Source organism: Gracilinanus agilis, chromosome 1, assembly GCF_016433145.1.
Source record: "Gracilinanus agilis isolate LMUSP501 chromosome 1, AgileGrace, whole genome shotgun sequence".
Classification (NCBI taxonomy): domain Eukaryota; kingdom Metazoa; phylum Chordata; class Mammalia; order Didelphimorphia; family Didelphidae; genus Gracilinanus; species Gracilinanus agilis.
Genome location: NC_058130.1, coordinates 368,545,332 through 368,561,462, shown reverse-complemented (window position 1 = coordinate 368,561,462; position 16,131 = coordinate 368,545,332).

Here is a 16,131-nt window from a genome sequence, read left to right as displayed (position 1 = left end):
AATTATTCTTCTGATTACTATAATAGTGAATATTATAATAGTGAATAGAGTTCACTACAGAGAATTATACATAACATTTCTCTACATAGGAATACAGATAATTAGATCTCACTGAGGCCCTTAAAAAGGCAAATTTAAAAATTATAAGTTTTCTTTCTTTTCCCTCTGTATCTTATTTACCTTTTCAGGTTTCTCTTGATTTTTGTGGTTGGATATCAAACTTTCCATTTAGCCCCGGTCTTTTCTGTGCAAATACCTGGAATTCTTCAATTTTGTTGAATGCCCATACTTTCCCTTGGAAATATATAGTCAATTTTGATGGGTAGTTGATCCGTGGTTGCAGGCCCAGCTCTCTTGCCTTTCTGAATATTGTATTCCAAGCCTTACGGTCTTTTAGCTTGGAGGCTGCCAGATCCTGTGTGATCCTGATTGGTGCTCCTTGATATTTGAATTGTCTCTTTCTGGCTTCTTGTAAGATTTTTTCTTTTGCTTGAAAGCTTTTGAATTTGGCAATAATATTTCTAACCGATTTCTTCTCTGGGTCGAATGTAGTGGGTGTTCTATGAATCCTTTCATTGTCTATATTGCCCTCTTGTTGTAGGACTTCAGGGCAATTTTGCTGAATAATTTCTTTTAGTACGTAGTCCAGGTTTCTATTAATTTCTGGTTTTTCTGGAAGATCAATTATTCTCATATTGTCTCTTCTAGACCGGTTTTCTTGGTCTGTCACTCTCTTATTGAGATATTTCATGTTTCCTTCTATTTTTTCAGTCTTTTGACTTTGTTTTATTTGTTCTTGTTGTCTTGAGAGATCATTAGCTTCCAATTGCTCAATTCTAGCCTTTAGGGATTGATTTTCGGCCATAATCTTCTGGTTTTCGGCCATAATCTTCTGGTATTCCTTTTCAATCTGGTCATTTCTGGTGTTCACTTTGCTTATCAGTTCATTTGGTTTCTGAGCCTCACTTTCCAGTTGCTAGATTCTACCTTTTAAACTATTATTTTCTTACCAGATCTCTTCCATTTTCCTCAAAATCTCAGTTTTGAACTCTTCCATAGCTTGTGAGGAGTTTTCCTTATTTGAGGAGGGTCTGGATGCTTGTTTGTTCTCCTCCTCTGTTTGCTCGGTTGTCTGGATTTTCTCTGTGTAAAAGCTGTCGAGTGTTAAAGACTTCTTTTTCTTGTTATTATTCTTTTTCTTCTGAACTTCCTGTGACTGAGTAGCCATCATTAGCCCAGCAGCTTCTCAGATTTATCCTCGCGCTCAGTGTCTGTTCGCGGTCTATTGGTTCCTGAGGTCTGAGTTCTGGTTTTTTCCAAGGTCAAGCCCCCTGGTGGACCCCCTTACTTGATCCTCTGCAGGAGGTTCCTTTACAAGTCTCAGGGCGCTGCTTCCACAGTCGTATACCCGTCTGCACTGGTTCCCCACTCAGGTTTTCAGAGCTTTAGTTCCTGGCTGTGTCTGCTTCCACCCACGCCTGCGCCCAGCGTCCACTCTCTGCTCCCCCGCTCAGATTTCGTGTGCGTTCTTTGGCTTAATGGGGTCCTAAATCTTGCTGCTCTCAGGAACAGGCCCCGGAGCTGCCAATGACTTGATGGGTGCCCCAAACTTGCTCTATTTCTTTTTAGCTGGCTTAAGATCTCTAGATCTTGTGTGTGGAGGGGGTGGGGGTGGGGCAGTTGCTCAGCCCGCGATTAAGTGAGAGCCCTTTATAGCCTGGAAATGTCTCGATTCCACGTACCTTCCCCGCTGTGCCCTGTTGTGGGGTTCCTCCGTTCATCTGGCCTTGTTTTTATGTCCCCTTGAGGAGTTTTGTGTGTTTTGGTAAGGAGAGGTTAAGAGCTGCTTCTTACTTTGCCGCCGTCTTAACCTGGAACCCATATTGTTCATTTTTGGGAGTAATCTTATGACATGAAAACACCAAAATCTAAATCCAAATAAACAACTGAAAAATAATATGTTTTCATTTGCATTCTGACTCCAACAGTTATTTTTGTGGAGGTGAATAGATTCTTTGTCATAAGTCCCTCAGAATTGTTCTGGATCATTGCATTGCTGTTAGTAACAAAGTCTTATCACATTTTATCTTTTCACAGTATTTCAGTTACTGTGTATGATTTTGTCCTCTTTCTGCTTTTTTCACTGTATCAGTTCATGAAGGTGTTTCCAGCTTTTTCTGAAATCATCCTGTTCATCATTCCTTAGAGCACAATAGTATTCCATCACCATTATGTACCACAATTTGTTTAAACATTCCTAATTGAGGGGCATCCCTTTAATTTCCAATTCTTTGCTACCACAAAAAGAGCAGCTATAAATATTTTTATACAAGTAGGTCCTTTCCCCCTCTCCCTTTTTCTTTTATCTCTCCAGGATACTGTCCTGGTAGTGGTATGGCTGGATCAAAGTGTATGCAATCTTTGTTAGCCCTTTGGGCATAATTCCAAATTCCTCCAGAATGGTTGGATCAGTTCACAGCTCCACCAGCAAGGTATTAGTGCCCCCATTTTGTCACATATCCTCCAACATTTATCACTTTCCTTTACTGTCATATTGGCTGCTGAGAAAGTCTTTTACAGGGATGATATTTGAACAGATCATTGAAAGAAGTACTGGATTGAAAGAGATATGTATGTGGAGACAAAGCATTCTGGAGCTGCGTTTATGTAATAACTATTATGGAGTAGAGAATGGAGAGTTGTCTTTGGAGTAAGGAGGGTGAAAGTTTAAGCCTTGCCTCTGACATACTCTGAATGACCTTTGAAAAGTGATTTAGGATTAACTGTTAGGTAGCACAGTGGATAGAGCTCAAGACCTGGAATTAGGAGGAACTGGGTTCAAATTTGACCTCAAAACTTTCTAGCTGTGTAAAACTTGGCAAGTAATCTTCATTGCTCAGTGCTTACTTCTCTTCTCTCTTAGAATTGAAGAGGAGACGGAAGGAAGGAAAGAAAGAAGGAAGGGAGGGAGGAAGGAAGGAAGGAAGGAAGGAAGGAAGGAAGGAAGGAAGGAAGGAAGGAAGGAAGGAGAAAGGAAGAAAGGAAGGAAGGAAGGAAGGAAGGAAGGAAGGAAGGAAGGAAGGAAGGAAGGAAGGAAGGAAGGAAGGAAAAAAGAACTAATTTAACTTCTATGTGTCTTCAGGCAACTATCCAGGACTATGAATTTTGTCTGGTAGGAGTTCCCTACACTGATAAAATCAGAGGCAGTGGTAAGGGCAGGGATAGAGAATATGGGATAAAACCAGAAATGGCCCACAATTATTATTTGGAAGCAATAGGACATTAAAATAATTTCAGTCTAACCCAATGAATTAATGAAGATTAGTTTTTTTTATATTAGTTATACAAGTAGTCAATAAATTTCCCCCTGACTCTATCTGATTTTTTTGATATAGTAAACCCCTAGTGAAGTTATAGCAGTGGTGAACCTTTTAGAGACAACTTGCCATGCCCTGCACCCCTAGAGACTGAATGCTGTCCCCCCTCCCAACCTAACCTCAGACAGGGGAAGGAGGAAGCTCTCCTATTGGGCTGCTAGGCAGAGAGGTGGATGAAATGAGGCCTGTCCTTAGGTTTAGATGGAGAAAGTGAGAGGACCAACCCCAGTGCTCCATTCCCCTGATGCTCTGCCACCTGTGAGCCATCCACCTTACTCCCAGAGGGAGGAAGTGCTCCCACTGAGTTTCTGGGCAAAGGGGAGGGTGAAGTGAAAAAAATGTCCTCAGGCATGGTGGAGAAGGGGAAAGGAGCAACTTTGCATGAGTCCCTCTGCCTTTCTAGTAATGGCCTCTGGCCAGTGATGGTGCCCATGCCCACAAAGAGAGCTCTAAAATGCCAACTATGACACACATGCCATAGGTTTACCCCCATGGAGTATTAGTTTTACCCCAATGCTGATTTAAAACATTCTTTCAGAGTTGCCTGGGTCACTGAGGAGTGAGAAGACTTACCAGAGAAACAAGCTATGTCTCCTCAACTTGCACTCCAGGTAATAGAGATAGAACTTGAACCCAGTTCCTTTTGACACCAAGGTTAGGATAAATTTTTGTTGAAAATGTATTCCAGAAAGGTCTGAATTATGAAAAAAATGGGCTATGATATTGTCACTGATTTGTTTAGGGAGATTTGTTTTTGTTTAAATAAAGAAGGGAGGTATGATAGGAAAAGAGAAGAAAAAGTAAAGAGATAAACCTCGTACACAACCAGTTTTAGTCATAAGCACAAGTCTAGACTCTTAAAGGGGAAATGGGGCAACACATTCATATATGTCATGCATAGCAACTTAGAACTTGCTTTGTATATGATGATGATACATAGATAGCATAGGTAGTTCCATCCCACAAAGCACAATATAAAGAATGTGATTCCAAAAGTCTCCCAGCTCCATTTGTTCCTAAATGTGTCTACCTTTAGCAAATGCACTGGTAACATTTAGTCATTCAATATTCTTAAGTATTAAAGGGTATATTTACCAATCTTTATCAATCAATATCAGTTATTTATTATGAATTGCATGGAATATCAGTTTATATTAATAATTAATAGAAATGACATATTATTATATCTTCTAAACAGTGACTTGTGATGAAAGATTGTTTTAAAGTATTCAACAGAATGATAAAACTTGTTTAACTCAATCATACTTTCTCTCTATAAAAGGAAGAACATTTCTACACTGGGTCACTCAAGGATATTGACAACTTTAAGGAAAAGATGCCTTATCTTCAGCAACTAGGGAAAATGCAAGATCGAAACCCCTCCCAGGTCCTTAGGACTGTTTTGGCTTCTCAATTGAGATATAAACCAGTAATCAAATTTTCACTTGGTTCCTCTGGAATCAGAAAAGAGTGTGAAGGCTTGAAGAATGTAAGAGGAAAGAATAAGCATTTCTATAGTGCCCATTATGTAGTAGACACTATGTTGAGCACTTTTCTACAATATTATGCTATATGGCTCTCAAAACATACATGCGAGATAGGTGCTATTATTATTCTCATTTCCAGTTGAGTAATGAAAGCAAATGAAGGCTAAGTGACTTGCTCAGAGGGCAGCTTAAAGATGCAGGAGATAGAATGCTGTACATGAAATCAGGAAGGTTAATTTCCCTGAATATAAATCTGCCCTCAGATACCTTCTTCCTATGTGACCTTGTGTAGGTTACTTATCCACATTTTTCTCAGTTCCTCATCTGTAAAATGAGCTGGAGAAGGAAATGGCAAATCATTCTACTATTTTATTTATTTTTCACTATAGTATTTTTGGCAAAAAACAAAACAAAACAAAACCCAGATAGGGTCACAAGGAGTCAGACAGACATGACTGAATGACTTAAATATAATAAAAAAAATTTACTTAGAGTAACACGGCCAGTACATATATGAGGCCAGATTTGAATTGAAGCATTCCTGATTCCAAGCCCTCTATCTAATTGCCATCAGTTGCATCTTCAGAGTGGTATTTATGAGGAAGTACATTCTGGCATTCAGAAACAGATCAGTCATCAAACATTTAATATATAGGTACTGTGCAACACATTGGGATATAAATTACAAAGTGTCAGAGTCCCTTATCCCTGTCCTTAGGGAGTTTGCTTTTACATTCCTCTAGGGAGATACACTATGTTCACATTTTTGTATGTGAATTCAGGATATACATGAACACACACATGCACATATATGTGTATGTGTATTAATATGTTTCTGTATACATATATGTGTATATATCTACATATATAACTAACTAACATATATAGTGTATGTGCATATATATATATATATATATATATATATATAACAAAATTCCATAATATTTGGAAAGAGGTAGACACTAACAACTGATGAAATCAAGAAAGATAGTTTAAAGAAAATGACACATGGAGGCAGAGTCAAGATGGTAGCTTAGTAGCAGTGAAAGCTAAAACTTCTCTTACAATCTTTCCAAACCAATCTTTAAAAAGTGCCTCAAAATGACATGAGTCTAAAACCAATAGCAAGAAAGACAGAGGTTATCTTGCTAACTGCAACTTTAAAGGTAGTCAGAAAAATTAATATTCCTGGGATTTTCATACAATAATTGGGAACCATAAACAAAACTGCACAGAGAGGACTACAGGTCAACAACCCCTACCTACTTAGGTTCTGAGCCTGGGCATAGGTCAGCTTTGATATTCTGTGACCCTGACTATAATACCAACAAAAGAGCACCTTAGACCCCAGACACATACACATTGAAATCCCATGCCCTAGCAGCAATCTGCAAAGAGGCCTAGAAGTCCATGGCACTTGGCCTAAACCCATGCTGTGGTGAAACCCTTAGACCCAGGACAAAATAGCTCACATCATTGCATTCTGAAAGCCAGTAGGAGAGAAGATAGAATCATCAGCTTTTAAAATTCCCAATGCACAGGAAAGGAAAAGGGCTAAGAAAATGAGCAAAGAGCAAAAGAAACACCTAAATCAAGAAATTTCTATGGAGACAAAAAGCAAAGCACAGAATCAACAGGGGATGGTGAGATCTGAGCAACTACATGCAAAACTTCAAATAAAACAGCAATTGGTCTCAGGCTCTGGAAGATTTCAGAAAGGAATTCAAAAATCAAATAAGACCAGTTGAAGAAAAATGGGGAAAAAATGAAAGTAATGTATAAAGAAAATAACTGGAGAAAGAGGCAAAAATCCATTGATGAAGAGCTTTTTAAAACACACAATAGACCTACTGGAAAAAGTGGCAAAAAAAAATCTAATGAAGAAGAGTTCAATTCAAAGTAAAATGGACCAAGTTGAAAAGGAGTATCAAAAGGTCATGGAATAAATTCATCACTTAAAAATTAGAATTGGGAAAATAGAAGCTAATAACTTCATGAGACATCAAGAAACAGTAAAATAATATCAAAAGAAAAAAAATAGAAGAAAATGTGAAATATCTCATTGAATAAACTACTGACCTGGAAAATAGATATAGGAGAGACAATTTAAGAACTATTGGACAATTTGAGAGTCAAAATAAAAAAGCAAAACATGAAGAATCCCAAGTATCATATTACAAGAAATTATCAAAGAAAACTACCCTGATATTATTGAATAAGACGGTAAATTAGAAACTGAAAGAATCTACAGATCACCTCCTGCAATAAATCCCCAAACTATAACTACCAGGAATGTTATAGACAAGTTCAAGAGCTCCCAAACCAAGGAGAAAATACTATAAGCAACCAGAAAGCAGCAAGTCAAATATCATAGAGCCCTAGTCAGGATTATAGAGCATCTGTCAGCTTCCACATTAAAAGACTGGAAGACTTGGAAAATGATATTCTGGAAGGCAAGAGAACTGTGTTTACAACCAATAATCACCTATTCTTATTCATCAAAACAGACTATATTCTTTCAGGGGAAAGTATGATGATTTAATTAAGTAGAAGATTTCCAAATATTCCTGAAGAAAAGATGAGACTTACATAGAAATTTTATGTCTAAATACAAAATTCAAGAGAAGCATAAAAAGGTAAATAAGAGAGAAAAAATTTTAAGACTTCAATGAGATCAAATTGTTTACAATTCTATATGGAAAAATGATATCTGTATTTCTTTAAAATTAGTATTATTATGCTATTTAGAAGAAGTATATGTAGACAGAAGGTATGGTAGTAAGCTATTTGGGATGATATGTAAAAAAAATCAAGATGTGAAAAAAAAAGATTGCATTAATAGAAAAGGGAAGAGAGAAAATGGAGTAAATTATATTACACAAAGAGGCATTGAGGGAAGGATGAAGGTGGTGACAAGTAATACTTAAACCTTACTCTCATTGGAATTGACTCAGAGAGGGAAGAATAGATAGATTCCTTGGGGTATAGAGTCCTATCTTACCATAGAAAGAAGTAGAAAGGGAATAATAAAGGGGATAGTTGGTAGAGGAGTAAAAAATGGAGGGAGAAGTTGGAGGGGTATGATTAAAAGACCGTAAGAAGAAGTAGGAGGTAAACAAGAAGGTTGGTGGTGGGAAGGGAAATAACATAAGTGGGTGCAAAGGGGAGGAGTGAATAGAAGCAAAAAACTGGTGTGGATGGAAAAAGTGAAAGGAGAAAGGGCAGGATTAAAAGAGGAAAACAAGATAGAGGGGAACACACAGATGGTAATCATAACTGTGAATGTAAATGGGATGATCGCACCCATAAAACAGAAGTGGATAGCAGAGTGAATTAAAAACCAGAATCCTGCCATATGTTTTTTACAAGAATCACATTTGAGGAAGATAGACACACACAGAGTAAAGGTAAGAAGCTGGAGCAGAATCTATTGGGAGTCAGCTGAGACAAAAAAAAAAAGCAGGAGTAGCAATCATCATCTCAGACAAAATTAAAGAAAAAATAGATTTTATTAAAAGAGATAAGGAAAGTAATTACATTTTGACAAAAGGTAGCATAGAAAATGAAGTAATATCAGTACTTAACATACATGCAGCAAAAAGAAAGACATTCAGATTTTTAAAGGAGAAATTAATGGACCTTAAGTAGGTTAGTTACTAAAACTATACTAGTGGGGGACCTCAACCTTATAAGAAAAAGACATAAGAACTAGATAAATCTAACCAAAAATGAATTAGATAGAAGTAAAAGAAGTAAATGAAATTTTAGAAAATTTTGATTTAATAGATATCTGAAAAAAATTGAATAGGTATAAAAAGGAATATACCTTCTTTTCAGTAGCACATGGTGCACAAACAAAAATTGACCATGTACTAGGGCATCAAAACTTCACAACCAAATGCACAATAGTAGAAATAACAAATGCAACTTTTTCATATTATAATGCAATAAAATTTAAAATCAATAAAGGTCTATGGAAAGGCAAGTTAAGAATTAATTGGAAATTAAATAATCTAATTCTTAAAAAAGGGTGGGGCATAGAACAAATCATAGAAACAATCACTGATTTCATTGAAGCAAATGACAATTAGGAGAACACATATCAAAATTTAGGGGATATAGCCAAAGAAGTACTGAGGGGAAATTTTATATTAATTTTTTATCAATAAAGTAGAAAAAAAACCAGATCAAAGAATTGGCCATGCAAATTAAAAAAACTACAAAAAAACAAAAAATCCTCAATTAAAGACTAAATTTGAAATCCTAAAATCAAAGAAGAAATTTTAAAAATCGAAGTAAAATAACTATTTAAATAATAAAAAAGATTGAGCTGGTTCTTTGAAAAAATCAAAATAGAGAGCATTCGTTAATTTTATTATGAAAAAGAAAGAGAATCAAATTACTAGAACCAAAAATGAGAAGGGTGATTTTACCTCTAATAAAGAGGAAATTAAAGCAATCATTAGCAGATATTTTGCCTAATTATATGACAATAAATCTGATAATCTAGGTGACATGGATGAATATTTACAAAAATTAAAATTGCCTAGATTAACAGTAGAGGAAATATAATACTTAAATAATGCCATCTGAGGAAAAGAAATTCAACAAGCCATCAATGAGTTCCCCAATAAAAAAATCCTCAGGACCAGATGGATTCACAAGTGAATTCTATTAAACACTTAAAGAACAATTAATTACAATACTACATAAACATTTTGGGAAAATAGGCAAAGAAGGAATCCTAAAAATTCTTTTTATGAAACAAATATAGAAATATTACCTGAGCCAGAATGAGCAAAAACAGAGAAAGAAAATTATGGGGCAATTTCATTCATGAATACAGATGCAAAAAATCTTAAATAAAAAACTAATAAAAACAAGCAAAGAGACCACAGAAATATATCATAAGTATTATTCACTATGACTAGTTGGGATTTATATCAGGAATGCAAGGCTGGTTTAATATTAGGAAAACCATCAGCACAATTGATTACATCAATAAGCAAACTAACAAAAATCACACTATTTTCTTAATAGATATAGAAAAAACCTTTGCCAAAATAAAATACCCATTCCTATAGAAAACATTGAAAACAAAGGAATAAAAGGATGTTTCCTCAAAATAAAAAGTAATATTTATTTAAAACCAGCTGCAAATATCATCTGCAATGGTGATAATTTAGAAGCCTTCCCAATAAGTTCATGAGTGAGGCAAGGATGCCCATTGTCACTACTCTTATTTAATATTGTATTAGAAATGCTAACTAGCAATTAAAGAAGAAAAAGAAGGTGAAGGGATTCAAGTAGACAATGAGGAAACTAAAATATACCACTTCACAGATGATATGATGGTATACTTAGAGAATCCTAGGGAATCAACTAAAAAACAGTTGAAATAATTAATGACTTTAGCAAAATTGCAGGATACAAAATAAATTCATATAAATTATCATCATTTCTATATATTTTCAACAAAACTCAGCAGCAAGAATTAGAAAGAGGAACTCCATTTAAAATCACTCTAGGAGGCAGCTGTCTGGCTCAGTAGATTGAGAGTCAGGCTTAGAAACTGGAGGTTCTAGGTTCAAATCTGTCCTCAGACACTTTGTAGTTATGTGACCCTGGGTATCATTTTCATTTCTTTTTCTCATTTTTCTTCAACTTGTCTTATTTAATTTTTGAATTCCCTTCTCACTTCTTACAGAGCTTGAGACCAATTCCCATTTTTTTTGGAAAATTTTTCATGGGATTTCTTGGATCTCACCATCTCCTGTTGGTTTGATCTTTGCTCTTTGTCCCCATAGAAATTTTTGAGGATGAAATGTTTATTTTTCTGTTTACTCATTTTCCCAGCCTTTTTCTTACATGGAATTCTAAAAGCTGCCTGCTGAATCTGTCTCTTCTGCTGCTGGCTTGCTGGGTTTGGCAGTGTGAACTATTTTCTCCTGGGGCTAGGTCTGCAATGCAGCACAGCAGACCTGAAAGGGTTCAGTGGCATGAATTTCTGGGTCACACTGCAGATTGGTGCCAGGCTCTAGGACTTCAAGTGGTGTATCTGAGGTGCTCTTTTGGTGGTGTAGCTCCCATCCTTGGACCTCAAAGTTAGCCTATGCCCAATTATGAAACTTAGCACAGTAGGTAGGGGTTAAGGAAGTCTGCCAGAAATCATCTATATGCAATTTTGCTTTCAGTTCCCTATTATCCTGTGAAAATCTCTCTACTTACATTTCAAGTTGTGTTCAGTGGGAATGCCCCCTCATACCTTCTCATTGTTCGTTTCTGGGTCCTATCATTTTGAGGTTGTTTTTAAAGATGGGTTTGAAAGGATTGTCAGATCACTTTCCTTACCAGTTCTATATGTCCTTTAATTATATCTTTGTTGCTATTTCTCACACAAATATGAGATGGTAATATATCATCATGAATTTATTTTCATTTTCCATTTTTCTATTGTTATTTAAGGATAATAGTACACTAGAATGATCACAAACTCAGGAGTCAGAGGACCCACATCCACACGCCATTTCTGATACTACCTATGGAACTAAAAGTAATATGTTTGACTGCTCTCAACCACAGTGGCTTAAATTGTAAAATTAAGCAGTTGGACAGATGGCATCACATGGTCCTTCTTGTTCTGTCACTCTGATCCTAATTCTCAATATTGAATCAAATGTTATTGTGGTATTCTATGATTCAAAGTTATGTTACCATTCTGGGAAGATTCACTAGTTTAAAAAAAAAAGATTGATTTTTATATCAGGAATACTCAGGGATCATTTAAAATATTAGGCAATTTAGCAAATGTAAAACAGTATTTTTTCTATGTTCTATGAAATTCTGGGTCCAAATTCATATCTATCTGTACTATCTATCCATGATATTTGTAGTGGTAGGCAAATTCCTTACAACTGCAAATCATAATTTAAATATTTTTTACTAATTTCTTTTGTCCTCTCTTATATAGAGCCATGCCAATCTGTTTTTCATAATCATAAATCTCACTGAGGAGGAAGTCCTATCATATCCCAATATTCCATGCAATTAGCACATCATCCACAAATAGGGCTATCTGGAGAACCTCTCAAAACAATCTTGGGGATACCTCTTTCATTCAAACTTACCATTAGGGACTGTATTTACCTATTTTTGAGTCCTTGGTGCTTTTCACAGTAGCTGGCACAAAGTGGCTACTTCATAAACACTTATTTTTTTTATTAATGTGACATATTCTTTTTGTTTCTTGATATTGATATTTAGATTATTGAACAAACATATTTGTTGTAGAGAACATGTCAAAAAGCCTTGTAAAATACTATCATGGTAAATACATTATTGGAGAATCAATTGCATCTTAATCTACTAAGTCAATTGCTTTTCTCATAGTTGACACACAGGGATCAGCTACTGTCTAAGTCTTTCAATCATTTTTGTAAGATGAAAATTGTAATCTAAGAAGAAAATTGGCAGTGAAAGCATGCTCATTACTCTCCCATATTTTCATTAAATGTACCTTGAATTTGTGCACAGATTATTCCCATGGAGATTATAGAAAAATTAACATAGTCATATGAATTAGTAGTTGTGACTATCCTCTCCAACTTTTTTTTGCAATAAATATGTGAATTATTACATTATTTCCTTCATTGAGATATGTGAATCATAAATATCTTTACAGTTGTGTAAGGAAGCTCCAACATAGATTTCTTCTATAACTTTTTTGTCATGTCTATTCAGATTTTGAAATTTCATATTCTTTAGTACTATTTCTATGATCTTGTATAGCTCACAAGGTACTAAGATGTTCCAGTATAGTGATTCCATTGCCATTGATAGAAATGTTATTGCTTTACTTGTCAGACATAATTTATTCTAAACTCTCTGCATTTTCCTCCAAAATATTTTAGGTAATATACTCTTAATCCTTTATTTTTCTCTTCCATATTTAGATTATATTCTAAATAGGTGCTTCCCTTGTTTTCAAAGCTGTCACATTGAGGAGATCAAGTGTTTGCCATTTAAGACTATTTTGGGGATCTTTTAGCTGACTCTTACTCTTCAAATCTTTGTACACTGGATTCTGATCTCACTTATAAACTGAAGATGCTCTATTCATAGTTACTTAGTAAGCTCTTAATTACTGAATATAATGACTTTTTTCTCAAACTTTATGCCACTTGACCTCTTTTTATGACTTATACTGTTAATCTTTTTCTCTTGGACATTCTCTTCTCTGTTACACTGATCTCTCTTGTTTCTCTTTCCTGTGGTCTGATTTCTCCTTCTTATTCTCCTTTTCTGGGTTATTATTCAAATCACATCACCTGCTTTAGTTTTACCACAAGTCTTTGCCTTAAGTTCTTTTCCATTCTACCTTGCATAGTGCTTGGCAATAATTAAATTGCTTCTTGGTTGGATGAATTAATGGTATTTGGAGGATATTAATTTAAAAAGGAACAATACAGAATTTCTTTAGTTATCCATTCCTTGGTTAAAAAACTCTCAGTCTTTATGGTGACATTTTTTACACATCTTTAAGGAAATGCCTCAATAAATTATATGTCTCACTGCCTTTTGGCACTTAGTGAATCCAACTCCACCAACTCTCTCATTTGCTTCTCAGATAATTGATGAATCTTAATGCCACTTATTTAATCTATTTCTACTTTTAATGAGAAGATTAATCTGGGTACACTTCAGTTCCACTAGCATTGTTACTGTTTGATTATTGGACAGAGATCACAAATTTAAAGGTCTAATAATTAAATTCTGAGTGGACAGAAAAAAGTAAATCTGCTCCCTCTTCTGCCACTTTGTCATAGTCACTTGAGAAATAGAAAGATGCTTCAATATCCTGACAGCATTTTTATGATTCTAGCTGCTTAATAGGAAGTGTTAATCATTTTTTTACTAAGAATTTTTCCAGATGTTCACAGCCATGTCTTTCAGTAGCAAACATAGTCTGTCACTTCAACTATAGTCAAACTCATTACTATGTTGAAAAGTTTCTTAACAAAGAACCATTTCATTATTGCCATGGAAGTAGAAACCCTTGTTTTTTTAATTTTTTGTGGAGTTTCTTTTCTTTCTATAAATTAATAACAAAACCCATCAACACTATCATCAATATTTTCCTGTGCTATAGGACTTCAAAACATTGTTTTATCATAAATTTAATGGATATTTTAGTGATATAAATAGTGACTGCTTTGAATAAAGCACAAACATGTGTAATTGTATATAGAGGGATCATAGTATTCTTTACTTTCCACTGTAAAAATACCATTCATTCTTTTTTTTAAACCCTTGTACTTCGGTGTATTCTCTCATAGGTGGAAGAGTGGTAAGGGTGAGCAATGGGGGTCAAGTGACCTGCCCAGGGTCACACAGCTGGGAAGTGGCTGAGGCCGGGTTTGAACCTAGGACCTCCTGTCTCTAGGCCTGACTCTCACTCCACTGAGCTACCCAGCTGCCCCAATGCCATTCATTCTAAAAGGTGAGATGAAGCTTGAGTTTGATAAGAAGTTGGAATAGTGATCCAATAAATATGAACCTTATCTGGACCACCTACTTTCAATTTCACAAAAGTTAGATTCTCATTTACCTCCTTTGACATGCTTGTATCACCTTTTGTTTCCTGTTTGACCCATTTAACATTTTTGTGTGTTAGATTTCTTGTAACCATATAAATGACCAAAATTTTTCTAAGTACTTCTTCTCTAGGAACCCGCTTTATAATTTTTTTCATACCAATATAGTATAGTTATCCATTATTATTGAACTGTTTGTTTTCTACTTTGGTCAGAGAAGATTTCACACTTTTTATTTCCTTAAATTTAAATTTTTTTATTTCTATTTATGTTAAGGAAATTAAACTTTATGTTATAGCATTGACTTCCAAGTTCTTTTCTGCATGTTTCCTTTTTATTGCCTTTAGTTGAACAGTTATGGCATTGAAATTTTCTAGTGCATGTAACAGTTAAATATTTATATAATTTTTCATTACCTTTCTTCAGATCATTAAGGGAACTTTCAAGCTGCTTTTTCCATTGTGGTATTTAGAGTCTCTCCTTAGGGATATTTCTTTAAAAAGAACATTTATCTAGGTTCAAATCTGGCCTCAGACACTTCCCACGTGTGTGACCCTGGGCAAGTCACTTGACTCCCATTGCCTACCCTTACCATTCTTCTACCTAGGAGCCAATACACAGAATTTAAGGGTTAAAAAAACCTTTATCTATATCTCAGAATGAATACTGTGTATGAGTTCCAAGGCAAAAGAGCAGTAAGAGCTAGGCAGTTGGGTTTTGTAGAAATAAGTAAAGGTAATGGAGACACCAGGGATGTTATAATAAAACTAAGTGATTGTGGGTACACACACTGGGGTTCAGGAGAGACTGGACAAGGATGGAAAGATCAGAGTTTACTGGATTAACAGGAATGGCAGTTGGTCTTAATTGTCACACAGCTTTCCCTAGGCCAGAGTCTAGAAACAAGCAGGCAAGGTAAAAGGGATTAACTGGTTTTAATTATGTACAACTAAAAGATGGGATAGGGATTTCTACTTTAAAACCTTAAAACCTAATGACAAAACCCACAGGGAAAGGGGAGGATTTTCCTACTCTAATCTAAAGATCTATGCAGGCAGGGCAGTAATGGAGTCTCTGGGTGACTGCCTCAGACCTGGACCTTCCAGGCTTGAGCAGCACAGCTATGGGCTGTTGTGGCTTTGGGGTTCTCACTGTAATCCACCAATGATCTCTGGATGCCAAGAACCAAGGTGGTCTCAAGTACCAAGTAGGGAGGGTATGCTTGAGATATTGTCCACCAGATCCCAAACTTCTCCTCTTCCCTTGATACTGCATTGTAGATCTTGTCCTCTTTGCTAGATGCCACCACTACACAGGATCCCAGGGAAATCAGGAGGCAGGGTGTCCTTTACTCTGAGATCTCCCAAGGCTAACCACAGTTTGTGCTAACCCCTAATGGAGTCCCTCTCAAAGCACAAGCCACTTCTTCCTGCTCCTTCATTCCATCTTGGAATTCCCAGCTCCAGCTCCTTCCTGCTAGATACACCTTAATTCTTAATTACTAATTAATCTAATCTTCCTCACAACAGTTTAAGTTGCCCAGGTTCACATATCTAGGAAGTCTGAGGTCATATTTGAACCCAAGACCTCCAGTCTCATGGCCTGGCTTTCTATCCACTGAGCCACCTAACTGCTCCCTTAAGGACACTTCTTGATAGCTTGTCTTTTTTTTTT